Source organism: Chiloscyllium plagiosum, unplaced genomic scaffold (assembly GCF_037043375.1).
Source record: "Chiloscyllium plagiosum isolate Xiang-an unplaced genomic scaffold, Cpla_swu_hap1 HiC_scaffold_48, whole genome shotgun sequence".
Lineage (NCBI taxonomy): Eukaryota > Metazoa > Chordata > Chondrichthyes > Orectolobiformes > Hemiscylliidae > Chiloscyllium > Chiloscyllium plagiosum.
The window spans coordinates 25,203,795-25,220,126 of NW_028270186.1; positions in this window are offsets into that span (position 1 = coordinate 25,203,795).

Genomic DNA, 16,332 nt, shown 5'->3' on the forward strand with positions numbered 1-16,332 from the left:
TTTAGCTGATATGTTGGGTAATGTGATGGGAGAGTTTACTGAGGGTAAGAATTCCCTTTGTGTGAGCTCTGCAGTAGATTTCCTTTATTCATGGAGGGAATTGCCTTCCTACTCATGGTTGTATAGCTATGGTTGATGAATCAACGCCATCTGAATCAGTACAAAAACACCACTTTTTCACACCTGAGATCTTTAGCACATTGTATCACGCTCTTCTTTGGAAACAAAAAAAAACATGAAATGGAGCCTCAAGGAAGCGGAGCAGGAGTAGGGCATTCATTCCCTTCAGCTTGCTCCCCCATTCTATCAGATCATGGCTGGGCCAACCCAGACCTCAACACCTCTTTTATGCTTAATCCGCATAGCCCTCAACTGCTCAATATTTCAAAAATCCATCTGCCCTCTTAAAATAATTTGAGATAGAATAGCAGATTCCCGACTGTGTAGAAACAGGCCCTTCAGCCCAACAAGCCAGAACAACCCTCCGAAGAGTAACCCAACCATTCCCCTCCCACACTTAACTTTCACAATTGTTTGGGTGAGAAAATTCTACCCATTCACTGAGAGAAAAAATTATTTTCTTTTTCTAAAATGAATGTTCCCTTATGTAATGTCCCCTGGTTTGAGACTTCACTGGTGCTCGAAGATCTAGTCAACATCTACTCTGTCAAGCTCCTCAGAATCTTGTTTCCATAAGATCACCCCTGCTTATCTATTCTTGATAGGCCAACCCTTTCGTCCTCGAAGCAACAAAGTGAATCTTTTTTGAATGGTTTCCGATGTTGGTTTATCCTTTATTAAATATGGGAGCTAACATTGGAGACAACACTGCAAGTGAGGACTCAGCAACAGCCAGTGTGGTAAACCAATCCTCAATCCATGCTAATACATTACCCCAATACCATGAGCTCCTAAATTGTGCAATTAACTTTTATGTAGCACCTTATCATTTTGATTTTTAAAATCCAAATACAGAACATCATTGGATTGCCCTTTATCAGCCCTTCTTGTTATCTCCTCAATTAACTGTTGCAAATTTGTCAAATATAGTTTGTCTTTCACAAAACCCAGTCTATCATGTTTAATGATAAGCTTTCCTAAATGTCCTGCAATTTCTTACTTTAATATTCGACTCTGTAGATTCTTTCAGTAGATTTGCTAAGTATAATTCCCCTCTCTTAAATCCATGCGGACTCTGTCCAATCCTGTCACTGTTCAGTAAGAAACTTGACTGTACTCCAATGTAATTAGTAAATGTATCTGTATTTATTTTAAAAAATCGATTACTTATCAATGCTGGACCCATGCAATATCAATAAATTAGTGACTCTGAATTTGGGTTATAATGTTTTTTCTGTTAATTCCTTTTCATACTGTGTTATGCAGACAGCAACAAGTGAACACTCTTAATTGTGAGTAACTTTGAAAATAATATGATTGAAAAATGACATCCCAAAATGCTGCCTCATTATTGTGCAAGGAGGATTTTGAATTCAATAGTTTGCAGATAAAATTGAACAGATGTTTGCTGCAATTTGGCCAGACCGAAGGTTACACCAAAGTGGCAACTCTGCTCTCAAATTCTTACTTGACACTGCCCAAGGCGATACTGATGGGTTTTCACTTTGCCGTTCTTGTTCACCAGCTTTATTTCCAGGTTTAATTCTATAATCATTCTAGAGCTTGTAATTTTAGACAACTTCTCTTTTAGGTACATATGTAAATATCATACTGAAATGTTGCACTGAATGGTACCAAATCTGAAATTAGTCTCTAATCTGATAGTAACGTGCTTTGACCCTTCTACGTCTGTGTTGGCATAAGTCTATGCCAGTTATTTTTCTGAAGCCTGTGATTCCTGATGAAGGGCTTATGCCCGAACCATCAACTCTCCTGCTTCTCGGATGCTGCCTGACTTGCTGTGCTTTTCCAGCATGACATTTTTCGACTCTGATGTCCAGCCTCTTTGGTCGTCACTTTCTCCTTTGAGTAGATTAAACCAAGAATAAGTTTTGCTGATCAAAGTGCAATAGGAACCAATTCATGAAATTCAGATATCTCACATGTACCTTAACTATGTGAAGGCTAAGACATTACTAAATTATTGCCAGTAATTGAAACCGTGCTGACAAACTTGTGCAGTATCAGTGCCTCAACTTTAGAGTGTTCCCAGATATCATGCAGCTGCAGTATTTTGTTTTGCACTCAGCTATATGTTGTTCTCACTTGTTTCTTTGCGAAAGATTACAAAATTAACTTAGATGAATCAACTCATGATTTCTTTAACCAATGTTGGGAGAAACAAAATGTCAGTATTTGAAGTGCTGATAAAGTAAAATAAACTGATAATCAGTCGAAAGGGTTTAAGATGGATATGGAACAAATGCTGGCAAATGGGACTAGATTGATTTTTGATATCTGGTCAGCTTGGGCAAGTTGGACTGAAGGGTCTGATTTTGTGTTGTACAACTGTGACTTCATTCTCTCAATTATTCAAGAAGTTAAATACTTCGAGGAGGAAAAGGAGAATTTATGCAGAGAATGCACTTGAAATGATGATTGAGGTATATCAAACTCACATTGTTTCATGACCTTTTCCTCTGGGTTCTTCAATGAACAAACTTATTTTGTTTTCTGAACAACTATGTATCATGTGATTTGTTTTGCACAAAATATTTCGTTCGGATCTAGTGAACGATTAAGAAGTGTTTATTTTTAAAAGTTAGGCAGCTTGATTGTTAAGCAAGAAAAGATTTGCCTTTTACTCCCACTGAATCATTGCTCTATAAAAGATAACAAGCTTTTTATCTTTTCTGGGCACTGAATATATGGAAATCAATTCTGAAGGAAAAAATCCTCGTCGGTAATTGAGTAATTGCTTCTGGTCACTCTTCAGGCTATAGAGGCTCGGAAAGAAATGAGTTGGCCAAAGTTAGCAACATCATTTGGATGGACTATGCTCATTGGGGAAACTTGGAGGATCTGTAGAAGAAACACGTGTTTCAGAGTGTATGCAATAAACCTGAACATTGTTATTTTTTCACAGAGCTTGGGACCCGACTGGAGCAGCAATGAAGCTTGTATTGTTTCTTAAATTTCCGAGCTTGCCAAATTATTGTTGGTAAATGCAGGTGATTTTATCAAAGCACATTTCACTCTCCCCAGCTAGGAATTTGGTCCCAATTCTGTCAGTCCATCCATTCCTATGGATAAGAGGTATTTTAAATGTGAGCACTCCATTTAACTATTTGAATTGAATACTTCAGTGGTTAAGTCCTCTTGGATTCTTAATTTCAAATTACCCAATGTGATTTTTTGTCCCCCCTGAATTTGCCAAGCACGGGGCAGTTCTGGAATATTCCAAATATTTACAATAGATGCATTCACACTATTGAAGGCAACCTGGCAGATTTGAACACCATTCGGGTAGTCAACAACAATACATAAGTAACTTTATGAATTGCTTACTGTACACCAACAATGTAAGCCAAGTACTATTGAAACCACAGATAATCTCCCAAGGATTCCCATATCTAAAAAGTGCATTCCAGATATGCTCACTATCACCATCTGGGAGCAGTCTCCCAAAGTTCTCCCAGAATTTAGAAAGCGCATAAACTGCCCTCCAAAGCTAAATCTGCTGTCACAGGCTTCACTCTTATTGCATACAATGACGTTTATTATCCAGTTCTTTAACGTGACAAATGATTTTACAAACAAGTTATAAAATACTTTAAATCCTGAAGAACTGTAATGTCAGCCCTTTGTAGAAGTGAATGGAAAGTGTGATGTTTGCTTGACCTTTGGCTCTATGTATCAGACTGAACTGAATCTTTAGCAAGATGTGGGATGTTTCCCACACACTTTGTTTAAAAAAACAAAGATTATGCTCTGAGATTTAAATGTTCAATCAGGTTTAATAAAACTCCTTCCAAAAATTGAGTTTGACTTCAGCTCCTTTAAAGAGACATGCTCTTGGCCTTCAATTTTGTGACATGTGATCATTCTTTGGTAAAGGTTGCTGTGTGCAACACTGCAGGATGTTGTGCTGAAGTGCCTCATTGGGTGGATGAGCTTTATTACTGGTGTAACTCGGCTAATTTTGAGATTGAATATTATTTTGAGTTAAATCTTGTTTTTAAACTGACACATGTTTGTGTAACTCAAGTGTGGAAACTATGCTCATGTTTGCAATGAACCTTTCACTTTTGGAGATTAGTATTTTCCGATCTGTTTGTAAATAAAGCTCAATATAGTAAGCACAGTGCTGGAGAACCACAGGTCCAGCAGCATCTCTGAGGGGAATTAAACATTGTAAGCTCCAAGTCTCATGACCATTTTTCCGTTCAGACGAAGAGTCAGTGAACTTGAAATGTAACATTATTTTTCTCTTCACCGATGCCCTCAGAACTGCTGAGTTTCTCCAGCATTTTGTTTCTGGGGTTCAGATCTCCAGCACCTGCAGTTTATTGTTTTGTTATCGATCCTATGGTTTGACTTGGGGAGCGAGAGGCAGCAACTGTGATCAACTAAAATAAAACTCCCCAACCATGAAAAAACACATAGTTCTTTATACTTTGCCAAACATGACTGTAAATAAGAAATGCAATTAAGCTAGGTGCAAGGCGGCATACCACCTGCCTTATCTCAAACTTGCTACTCATCTTTGAGGACTAATCTGTCAGAATTGTGTTTGCTCCCTTCCTTTGAGATCACAGTCCACAAATGTCCCAGTTCCAATTCCTGGGCCGGGCCCAGTTACCACATTGCAGTGGGTTGGGGAGCTTTGTGTCAGCCTGAAGTTTTTGGTAATAACAACATTGCAGGTTGAAGTTGACGGTTTTGACGAATATTGCGTCATCAAACTTGGAGGAAATCCTTCCGAATGTATTGATTAACTGGTCTGAGCCTGTTTACATGCAGCCCTGTTAGTAGTGCTGTAATATTCTCAGTTAATAATACACAACACCAGGTTATAGTCCAACAGGTTTAATTGGAAGCACACTAGCTTTCGGAGCACCGCTCCTTCATCAGGTGATTGTGTAGGGCACAATTCTAAGGCACAGAATTTATAGCAAAAATTTAGTGTGATGTAACTGAAATTATCCATTGAAAAATACCTTGATTGTCCGTTGAGTCTTTCATCTGTTTGAATACCATGATATTTTCACTTCTTTCATGTGTAAATCACAAAACCTTTTTTTATAAGTTGCATTCCTGACAGTGGCTCATCAAATCACTCATTGTATTAATCACTGCACAGTCTCAACAAAGGAATGAAACTGGATGGACCACATTACATCTACCGATGCACTGGAAAATACAACAACACAATCAGCCCTCTTGACCCTGCAACGTCAGTCTCACTGTGGGCCTAAACAGCAGCAGAACTGTACTCCAGCCCAATCTGAAATCTCATGGCCTGGTATATCCCCACTCAACCATTAACATCAAGCCAGGGGAATCAACACTACTTCAATGGAGAGCTCCGCAGGGAATGCCAGGAGCAATACCAGGCATACCTAAAAATGTGGTGTCAAATTGGTGAAGCTACCCAACCTGCATGCCAAACAGTGCAAGCAACACCAAATAGAACTATGTGATCCAACAACCAATGGATCAGATCTGAGCTCTGCAGTTCTGCCACACCTAGTCAGGAATGGTGATGGACAATTAAACAACTCACTGCAGGAAGCATCACAGATATCCCCACCCTTACTGATGGAGGGACCTCACACATCCATGCAACAGACAAGGCAACAGCATTTGCGGTAGTCTTCAGCCAGCAGTGCCAAGTGGATGAGCCTTCTACATTGGTCCCTGACATCACAGATGTGAATTGAATTGGTTGAAAACTTTTTCAAATAGATCAAGAAATGGAGAAGTAGTGTAAAGGCTGTCGGCCCTGCCAACATTGTGGCAATAATACTGATGGCTGTGCTCCAGAAATTGCTGCCCACCAGACAAGTACTGCTCCAGCACTGGCACCTACTGACATTGTGGAACATTGCTCAGGGATGTTCAACACAAAAACGCAGGACAGAGCCAACCCAGCCAATTTCCCTCCATCAGTCCACACTCGCTCAGCAGTGAAGTGATGGAAGATATCATCAACAGTGCTGTCACGCAGCTGCTCAGCAATAACCTTCTGTGACACCCAGTTTGGGTCTGCCAGGGCCACTCAGTTCCTGATCTTGTTACAGACTTGATTCAAACTGACAAACAGCTGAATTCCGGAGGTGAGGGGAGGGTGATAGCCCAGTCCCACTCCATGATCACTATTTCGACTTCAGTGATATCACCTGACCTCACCACAGTCTCAGCTCATTTACTGAAACTCTCCTTCATTCATTTTGTTAACTCTAAATTTCATTATCTAAACCCACTCCTGGCCAGCATCCCACAATCACCCTCCCTATAATATCCAGAATATTGAAAACTCTACCGCCCAAGTGTTCACTTGTACCAGAACTTGCTGATCCATCAAAAGACTCCCATTTATAAGCAACAACAATTTACTTTCACACCCTTGACTTAATTCCTGGCTGTAAGCATTCCTATCTCCCTGCACCACACACCCTTTCATATCTCAATAACTCATTTTAGTTTAGACTCCCAATGATGTGTTTATTTTTAAGTTCAGCTGTGTGACTGTTTCTATAGAGTCCAAGGCAACATGGTCTGGAATTCCCACCCTCTAAGATCTGCTTTCTTCCTTTAAGGCATTCCTTAAAAATTGCTTATTTGGCAATGGTTTTGGTCAACGGACATAATATTCTCCAGCTGTGGCCTTATGTCAAAAGTTCTCAATATTGAAATTAAAAACATGTTGATTTGTACAGATATCTTCTACTTTTCACTATCACTGAGTGAATAATCTGTAATGTCTCTTACCCAACCACGTTGTGGGCACGCCTTCACCATTCAAACTGCAGCTGTACAAGGAAGTCAAACATCACCCTCTCAACAGGCAACACGGCTTTGGCAATGATCACTGGTGTCTGTGGAAGGAGAAATACACATGATGTTTCAGGGAGTGCAATGTGAATTATAGGGAATGAAAATGGTGTAGAATGTGACTGTCAGAAATGGAAGAAAAATCCACTCACTATTGGAAAAAATAATTCTTGACTGTCAAAGATATTGTGGAAAAAATAACCTGATAATGGCGCAGCATACGGTCAGGAGTCGGGCAGCAGTGGACAATTCATTTACAAAAAGATCTGTGAACGTAGTAATAAAATACTAAACATGGCAAAAATACAGTCATGCGAGACTGAGGAAGCTAGATAACGAACAAGTGGACATCAAGGAGCCCAGAGATGAATCAGAGCAGTATTCACTTTTATGATCCCACAATCAGAGATGTCTGGCACAAAAACAGACTCTTCAGTCCAACCCATCTATGCAAACCAGATATCTAACCTAAACTATTCCCATTTGCCAGCACTTGACCGACATCCCTCTGAACCCTTCCTATTCAAATGCCTTTTAAATGTTACAATTTTGGTTGCTCTTTAGGCTCCTTTTGAATTTTCCCCTCTCACCCTAAACCTATATCCTCTAGTTCTGGGCTCCACCACCCCAGGGTAAACACCTTGTCTATTTACGCTATCCATGCCCCTCACGATTTTATAAACCTCTTCAACATCACACCTCAGCCTAAGACACTCCTGGGAAAATGGCCCCAGCCTATTATGCCTCTCCCTGCAACTCAAATCCTCCAACCCTGGCAACATCCTTAAAAAATCAATTCTCAAACCTTCCATGTTTCAGTGCCTCTTTCTGATAAGAGGGAGACCAGGATTGCGCACCATATTCCAAAAGTGGCCCAACCAATGTCCTGTACGGCTCCTTTACTCAATGCTCTGACCAACAAAGGGAAGAATCCCAAACAATTTCTTCACTATCTGATCTACCTGTCACTCTACTTTCAAGGAACTATGAACATGCACTCCAAGGTCTCTTTGTTTAGCAATACACTCCAAGACCTTACAATTCAGTGTGAGTTCTGCTCTGATTTGCTTTTCTAAAATGCAGCACCTCTCATTTATCTAAATTAAACCCTATCTGCCACTCCCCAGCCCATTGGCCCATCTGATCAATATCCCATTGTATTCTGAGACAACCTTTGTCACTGTCCACAATACCTCTAATTTTGGTGTCATCTGCAAACTTATGAACCGTACCAGCTCTATTCACATCCAAATCATTTAAATGGATGAAGAAACAAATCCAGGGAAAAAAAAACATCAATTTCTCTGGGTTTGAATGTGCTCTGGGTATATCCTGCCCTATGACTCTCTACCAGGGAGGGCTGCACATACACCCCTCTGAAATTTGCCCCCGACAAAGTTGGCGGCCGCGCACGTGTACAATGAATCTTTGCCCCGAATAAAGATGGCGGCGATCACACGATCAGGTTATTTTCCCGTTTACTGCAAAAACGGGACTGTAAGTTTCAAATTTTTATTTTCCGATGTGCACCAAATATATGTAAACCCTTTCAGCCCATACCAACATCATTTCCCTCCCACTTCCTGCTATTTTTTTCTTTCCTTACCAACAGCTCTCCATCCACACGTCCCGCACACCCGCGCCCACCGTGAGGATGATCACGTGGTATAGTCTAGTCCCGTCCCTCATTTACTCTGATTGGTCGGAGGACCAAATGCCCTGCCAGGTCCTCCAGCCCTGCCCCTGCCTTTCCATTGGCCTTCCGCTGACATCAACTACCAGGGGCCCATTGTTGGCGGGAGCATGCGCACTGCTTCGTGGCTTTTGTTGCCGTTTATCAGTTACAAGAGTGAGACACAAAGTTAAAAATCACACAACCACCTGATGAAGAAGCTGCAAAGCGAGTACTTCCAAATAAACCTGTTGGACTATAACCTGGTGTTCTGTGAATTTTAATTTTGTTCATCCTAATCCAATACCAGCACCTGAAAGTCAAGAGTGCAGGAGGAATGCAAAATATAACAACAAAACAACTAGGAACAGGAGAAGGCCGTCCTGCCCTTTGAGCTTGCTGTGCCATTCATTAAGATCATGGCTGATCATTTCGTGGACGCAGAACCATTTACCAACGTTCTCACCATATCCCTTAATTAATTAGTTATTTCTTTTTAAAAAAAAATTACCTTAGCTTTATTGAACTAGCATCAACTACGTCCCTGGGCAATGAATTCCATAGAGGTCAAGAAGTTGCTTCTCAATTCAGTCCTAAATTTGCTGCCTGTAATCTTGAGGTGATGCCCTCTTGTCCTGGCTTCATCTGCGAGTGGAAACATTCTCTCTACTTCTGTTTTATCCATTCCATTCATTATTTTATATGTTTCCCATTCTTCTGATTTCCAATGAATATAATCCCAATCTACTCAGTCTCTGTTAAGCCAACCCCCTCAACTCCGGAATCAACCTAGTTAACCTCCTCTGCACCCCCTCTAGTGCTGGTACATCCTTGAGCAAGTAAGGAGACAGAAACTGCATGCAGTACTCCAGATGTGGCCTCATCAGCACCCAATACAGCTGGAACATAACCTCTGCTTCTAAACACAATCCCTTCAGCAATGAAGGCTAAAATTCCATTTGCTTTCTGAATTGATTGTTGTACCTGGTGACCAACCTTCATGCAGAAGGTTACTCAGGTGACCCCTGCATAGCAAATGATGCAACTTTTAAAAAAGAGATTATTACTTCAATTTTAAATGTTACTCCATCCAAACAGTAGGACTTTACATTTATGAACATTCTATTCCAAATGCCAGACCATTGCCACTCACTCAATGTATTTATGTTCCTCTGCAAAGTTTCACAGTCCTCAGCACACTTTGTTCTGCTACTCAACTTAGTGTCATATGCAAACTTTGACACCCTACATGTGGTCGCCAACTCCAAATCATCTGTATCAATTCTAAATAATCACAGTCCCAACACTGATCCCTGAGGCACACTATTAGTCACTGATTGCCAGCCAGAATAGTACTCATTTATCCTCACACTTTGCTTCCTGTTAGTTAACCAATCTTCTATCCATGCTAATACTCTACTCCTAACACCATGCACCTTTATATTATGCAACAGCCTCTTGCACAGCACCTTGTTGAAGGCCTTTTGGAATACCGGGTACACCACATCCACTGGGTCCCCGTTGTCCACCTTGCTCGAAATGTCTTCATAGAATTCCAAAAGATTTGTGAAGCATGACCTGCCCTACATGAACCCATGCTCTGTCTGTCCAATGGGACAATTTCTATTAAGATTCCCTGCTATTTCTTCCTTGATAATAGACCCAAGCATCTTTCCCACTACAGAGAATAAGCTAACTTGTGTATAATTCCCCACCTTTTGTCCACCTCCTTTTTAAAAACATGGCATCACTTTTGCTGCTTTCCAATCTGCTGGGACTGCCACAGAGTCCAGTAAATTTTGGAAAATTACTGCCAGTGCATTTGCTATTTCTCCTGGCATCTCCTTTAGGGATGCATCCTGGGATGCATTCCTTCAGGGTCAGAAGACTTTTCTGTCATTACCTCAATTAACTCCAACAGTCCAACACTCGCTGTTCCGTAATAATGATAGTTTCCAAATCCTCACTTATCTTTGACTCTTTGCTAATTATTGGCAATATATTAGTTTCCTCCACTGTGATATCCCATAATTAAATGTTCCTTCTTATTTTCGAAAGGATCAACATTTACTTTCGCCACTCTTTTCTCGTTCAATATAAAATTTTGCTATCTGTCTTTATAGTCTGTGCTAGTTTATTTTTCTCATGTTCTATCTTACGTTTCTTTATAGCTCTTCTGTGGCTTTCTGTTGACATTTAAAGATTTCCCAGTTCTAGTTTCAGGCTGGTTTTGGCCACTTTGCATGCCTTCTCTTTCAATTTGATCGCTTTCCTTAGATACCCATCGCAGAGTATGCCTTTTCTTACAGTCCTTCCTTTTCACTGGAATATACCATTGCTGAGCACTTTGTAAAGTGCCTTTGAAAATCTTCTACTGCTCATCAACTGTCCCACCATAAAACCTTTGTTTCCAGTCTACTTTATCCAGGTTCTCCCTCATTCTATTGTAGTTCCCTGTGTTGAAGCACAGGACGCAGGTATTAGTTTTTATCTTCACACTCTCCATATGTATTCTAAATTCAACCATACAGTGATCACTTCTTTCAAGAGGATCCCTAACTCTGAGGTCATTAATTATTCCTGTCTCATTGCACAGGGCCAGATGCTGGATAGATTGCTCCCTTGTCAGTTCTATTTCATACTGTTCATGAAAACTATCATGGATACACTTAATAAACTCAAGGCTACCCTGACTGAGCTGGTTCAACCAATCTACGTGTAGATTACAATCACCCATGATAATAGCCATACCATTTTTACAGGCAATATATATTTCTTTGTTTATTGCCCATCCCAATGTGATGTTATTATTTGGTGGCCTGCACACTACGCCTATCAGTGACTTGTTAGAATTTTGAATGCATCATTCCTGTTTCTCCTAATGTACAGCAATAACAACAACTACTTGCATTGTATGGAACTTTCACAATGGCAAATCTCCTAAGGTGCTTCATGGATGATCAAAACATTGATTAAAGAGAATGATTTTAAAATACATCTTAAAGGAGGGTAGAGAAGGTTAGGGAGGGTATTCCACAGACTTCTGCCCTTGACAGCACCATTCGTGGAGTGATGCAGGTGGGGTGGGTTGGAAAGGAAACATGCAAAGGGGAAATGGAGGAGCACACGCAGTCCATAAGGTCTTAAGGACAGAGGAGGTTCCAGACTGAGTCTATCTGTCAGAGAGTATGGCTGCCTCATGGAGTTTGAAGCTCTGCAATAGGTCCATGCATGTCACCTTAGTCGAGGAGAGTATAACGGTGGCTGAGAGAACTTTTGATGAGGACTAGTCTCCTGAGATAGTGTGGGCTGAGGTTAGAAACAGAAGAGGAGAGGTCACACTGCTTGGAGGTTTTTTTTATAGGCCTCCGCAGAGTTCCAGGGAGGTGGAAGAGAGGATTAGCAAAATTATTCTGGATAGGAGTGAACGTTACATGGTGGTCATTATGGGGGACTTTAACTTCCCCAAAATTGACTGGAAATGCTATAACTGTAATACGTTGGATGAATCGGTTTTTATCCAATGTGTACAGGAGGGTTTCCTGACACAGTATGTTGAAGGGCCGACAAGAGGGGTGGCCACATTGGATCTGGTCCTTGGTAATGAACCAGACTAGGTGTTTGATTTAGTTGTAGGTGAGCACTTTGGAGAGAGTGACCATAATTCAGTTAAGTTTAGTTTAGCGATGGAAAGGAATAAGTACATGCCACAGGTCAAGAGTTATTGATGGGGCAACGGCAATTATAATGCTATTAGGAAAGAATTAGATGCACAGAATGGGGTAGCAAAATGCAGGGGATGCAGAGAATGGAAATGTGGAGCTGGTTTAAGGAACAGATATTGCGTTTCCTTGATAGGTATGACCCTGTCAGGCAGGAGGAAGTGATAAGGTAAGGGAACCTTGGTTTACTGCGGAAACTGCATCTCTTGTTACGAAGAAGAAAGAGGCTTAGGTGGTGATGAGGCAAGATGGTTTAGATGAAGCGATGGAGAATTACAGATCAGCTAAGAAGGATTTAAAGAGAGAGTTAAAAGAGCAAAGAGTGGACACGAGCAGTATTTAACAAATAGAATAAAGGAGAACCCTAAAGCTTTCTATCGGTATGTGAGGAATAAAATGATGATTAGGGTAGGAATAGGACTAATCACAGACAGAATGGGAAGATGAGTGTTGACCCTGTGGAGATCGGAGAGATGCTAAATGAACATTTCTCATCGGGTTTCACTCAAGAAAAGGAGAATATTGTAGTGGAGGAGAATGAGGTATGAGATATTAGACTAGAAAGGATCGAGGTTAGTTACGAACAGGTGTTATCAGTGCTGGAAGGAGTGAAAATAGACAAGTCCCCTGGGCTGGATGGGATTTATCCAAAGATTTTCTGGGAAGCTAGGGAGAAGGTAGCATAGCCTTTGGCTTGGATATTTGAGTTGTCATTGTCTGCAGATTTGGTACCAGAGCACTAGAAGATTTCAAATGTTATGCCCTTGTTCAAGAAGGGCAATGACCCAGGTAATTATAGACCAGTGAACATTACTTCTGTTGTAGGAAAGGTTTAGGAAAGGATTAGGAAAGGATTATGAGAGATAAGATTTATAATCATCTGGCGAACATCAATTTGATTTCAGATAGTCAACTTGGTTTTGTCAAGGGCAGGTCATGTCTCACAAACCTCATTGAGTTTTTTGAGAAGGTCACCAAGCTTGTAGTTGAGGGTAGGGCATTTGACGTGGTACACATGGACAAAAGTAATGCCTTTGACAAGGTTCCACATGGTAGGCTGTTGGAGAAATTGCAGAGGCATAGAATTGAGGGTGATTTAGCAGTTTGGATTAGAAACTTGCTTTCTGAAAGAAGGCAGCGAGTGGTGGTTGATGGAAAATATTCAGCCTGGAGTCCAGTTACTAATCACGTGCCACCAGAATCTGTTTTGGGACCACTGCAGGTATAGGAGAATGGATTAGGAAATTTGCAGACGACATTAAAGTCAGTGTACTAGTGGACAGTGTGGAAGAATGTTAAAGGATGCAAGGGGATTTGGATAAACTGCAGAACTGGGCTGAGAGGTGGCAAATAGAGTTCAATGCAATTAAATGTGAGGTGATGCACTTTGAGAAGAATAACAGGAAGGCTGAATACTGGGTCAATGGAAAAATTATTGATAGTGTGGTGTGCAGAGGGTCCATGTACATAGATCCCTGAAAGTTGCCACCCAGGTTGATAGTGCTGTTAAGAAGGCAAACGGTGTGTTAGGTTTCATTCGTGGAGGGATTGAGTTCCGAAGTTGAAATACCATACAGCAACTATACAAAATGCTGGTGCAGCCACACTTGGAATATTGTGTTCAGTTCTGGTGCCCATATTTCCAGAAGGATTAGATTACATTAGATTAGATTAGATTACATTACATTACAGTGTGGAAACAGGCCCTTCGGCCCAACAAGTCCACACCGACCCGCCGAAGCGAAACCCATCCATACCCCTACATTTACCCCTTACCTAACACTACGGGCAATTTAGTATGCCCAATTCACCTGGCCCTGCACATCTTTGGACTGTGGGAGGAAACCGGAGCACCCAGAGGAAACCCACGCAGACACGGGGAGAACGTGCAAACTCCACAGTCAGTCGCCTGAGGCGGGAATTGAACCCGGGTCTCTGGCGCTGTGAGGGAGCAGTGCTAACCACTGTGCCACCGGGATCTGGAAACATTGGAAAAGGTGCAGAGGAGATTTACCAGAACGTTGCCTGGTCTGGAGAGAAGGTCTTGTGAGGAAAGGCTGAGAGACTTGAAACTCTTCCCATTGGCAAGAATAAGGCTAGAGGGGATTTGATAGAGACATACAAGATGATCAGAGGATTAGAAAGGTAGACAATGGAAGTATTTTTCCTAGGATGATGACGTCAGCGTGGGAGGAATGGGGGTGGACTCCTGCTCATGATTCCACCTCCATTCCCCCACCTCAGTTACAGGCTCCGCCCCCACTCCCACCTCCACACTCACACCAGATCCCAGCTCCCATCCTGCTGAGTTTTCACCATCCCTCCAGACCTTCCCCTCACTGAGGACGAACGATCAGTTCTCAGCAAAGGCCTCACCTTCATCCCCCTCCATTCACGCATAAATGAATTTAATACACGCTGTGACGTCGAACAATTCTTCCGTTGCCTCCATCTCCGAGCTTACTTTCACAATCAGGACTCCTGCCCACCTTCCGAGGACCCCTTCTTCCAACTCCAACACACTGCATCCACCTGGATACCCCGCGCTGGCCTATTACCTGGCCTCGACCTCTTCATTTCCAACTGCTGATGGGACATTAACCGCATCAACCTGTCTACCCCCTCTCCCACTCCAATCTCTCATCCTCACAAAGTGCAGCCCTCCAATCCCTCTGCTCCATCCCAACCTCACCATTATACCAGCAGATAAAGGGGGCGCAGTGGTAGTCTGGCGCAATGACCTCTACATCGCTGAAGCCAAACACCAACTCGAGGACACCTCTTCCTACTGCCCCCTCAACCATGACCCCCGCCCCCCCTATCACCAAACCATCACCTCCCAGACCATACAGAACCTCATCACCTCAGGAGATCTCCCACCCACAGCTTCCAACCTCACAGTCCGGGAACCCCGCACTGCCCGGTTCTACCTCCTTCCCAAGATCCACAAGCCTGACCACCCTGGCCGACCCATTGTCTCAGCATGCTCCTGCCCCACTGAACTCATCTCCACCTACCACGACACTGTCCTATCCCCCCCAGTCCAGGAACTCCCCACATATGTTTGAGACACCACCCACGCCCTCCACCTCCTCCAATACATCCGTTTGCCCAGCCCCCAATGCCCCATCTTCACCATGGATATCCAATCCCTCTACACCTCCATCCGCCATGACCAGGGCCTCCAAGCCCTCCGTTTTTTCCTCTCCTGACGTCCCCAACAGTACCCTTCCACCGACACTCTCATTTGTTTGGCTGAACTGGTCCTCACCCTTAACAATGAGAACACGTATGGGCCCCAGCTATGCCTGTCTCTTTGTTGGCTATGTAGGACAGTCGATCTTCCGTAATTACACCGGCACCACTCTCCACCTCTTCCTCCGCTACATTGATGACTGCATTGGCGCCACCTCGTGCTCCTGCGAGGAGGTTGAGCAATTCATCAACTTCAAAACATTCCACCCTGACCTTAAATTTACCTGGACCATCTCTGACACCACCCTCCCCTTCCTGGACCTCTCCATCTCCATTAATGATGACCGACTTGACACTGACATTTTTTACAAACCCATCGACTCCCACAGCTACCTGGATTACACCTCTTCCCACCCTACCTCTTGCAAAAATGCCATCCCGTATTCCCAATTCCTCCACCTCCACCATATCTGCTCCCAGGAGGATCAGTTCCACCACAGAACACACCAGGTGGCCTCCTTCTTTAAAGACTGCAATTTCCCTTCCCACATGGTTAAAGATGCCCTCCAATGCATCTCGTCCACATCCCGCACCTCCGCACTCAGACTCCACCCCTCCAACCGTAACAAGGACAGAACGCCACTGGTGCTCACCTTCCACTCCACTAACCTTCGCATAAACCAAATCATCTGCCGACATTTCCACCACCTCCAAACAGACCCCACCACCAGGGATATATTTCCCTCCCCACCCCTTTCTGCCTTCCGCAAAGACTGTTCCCTCTGT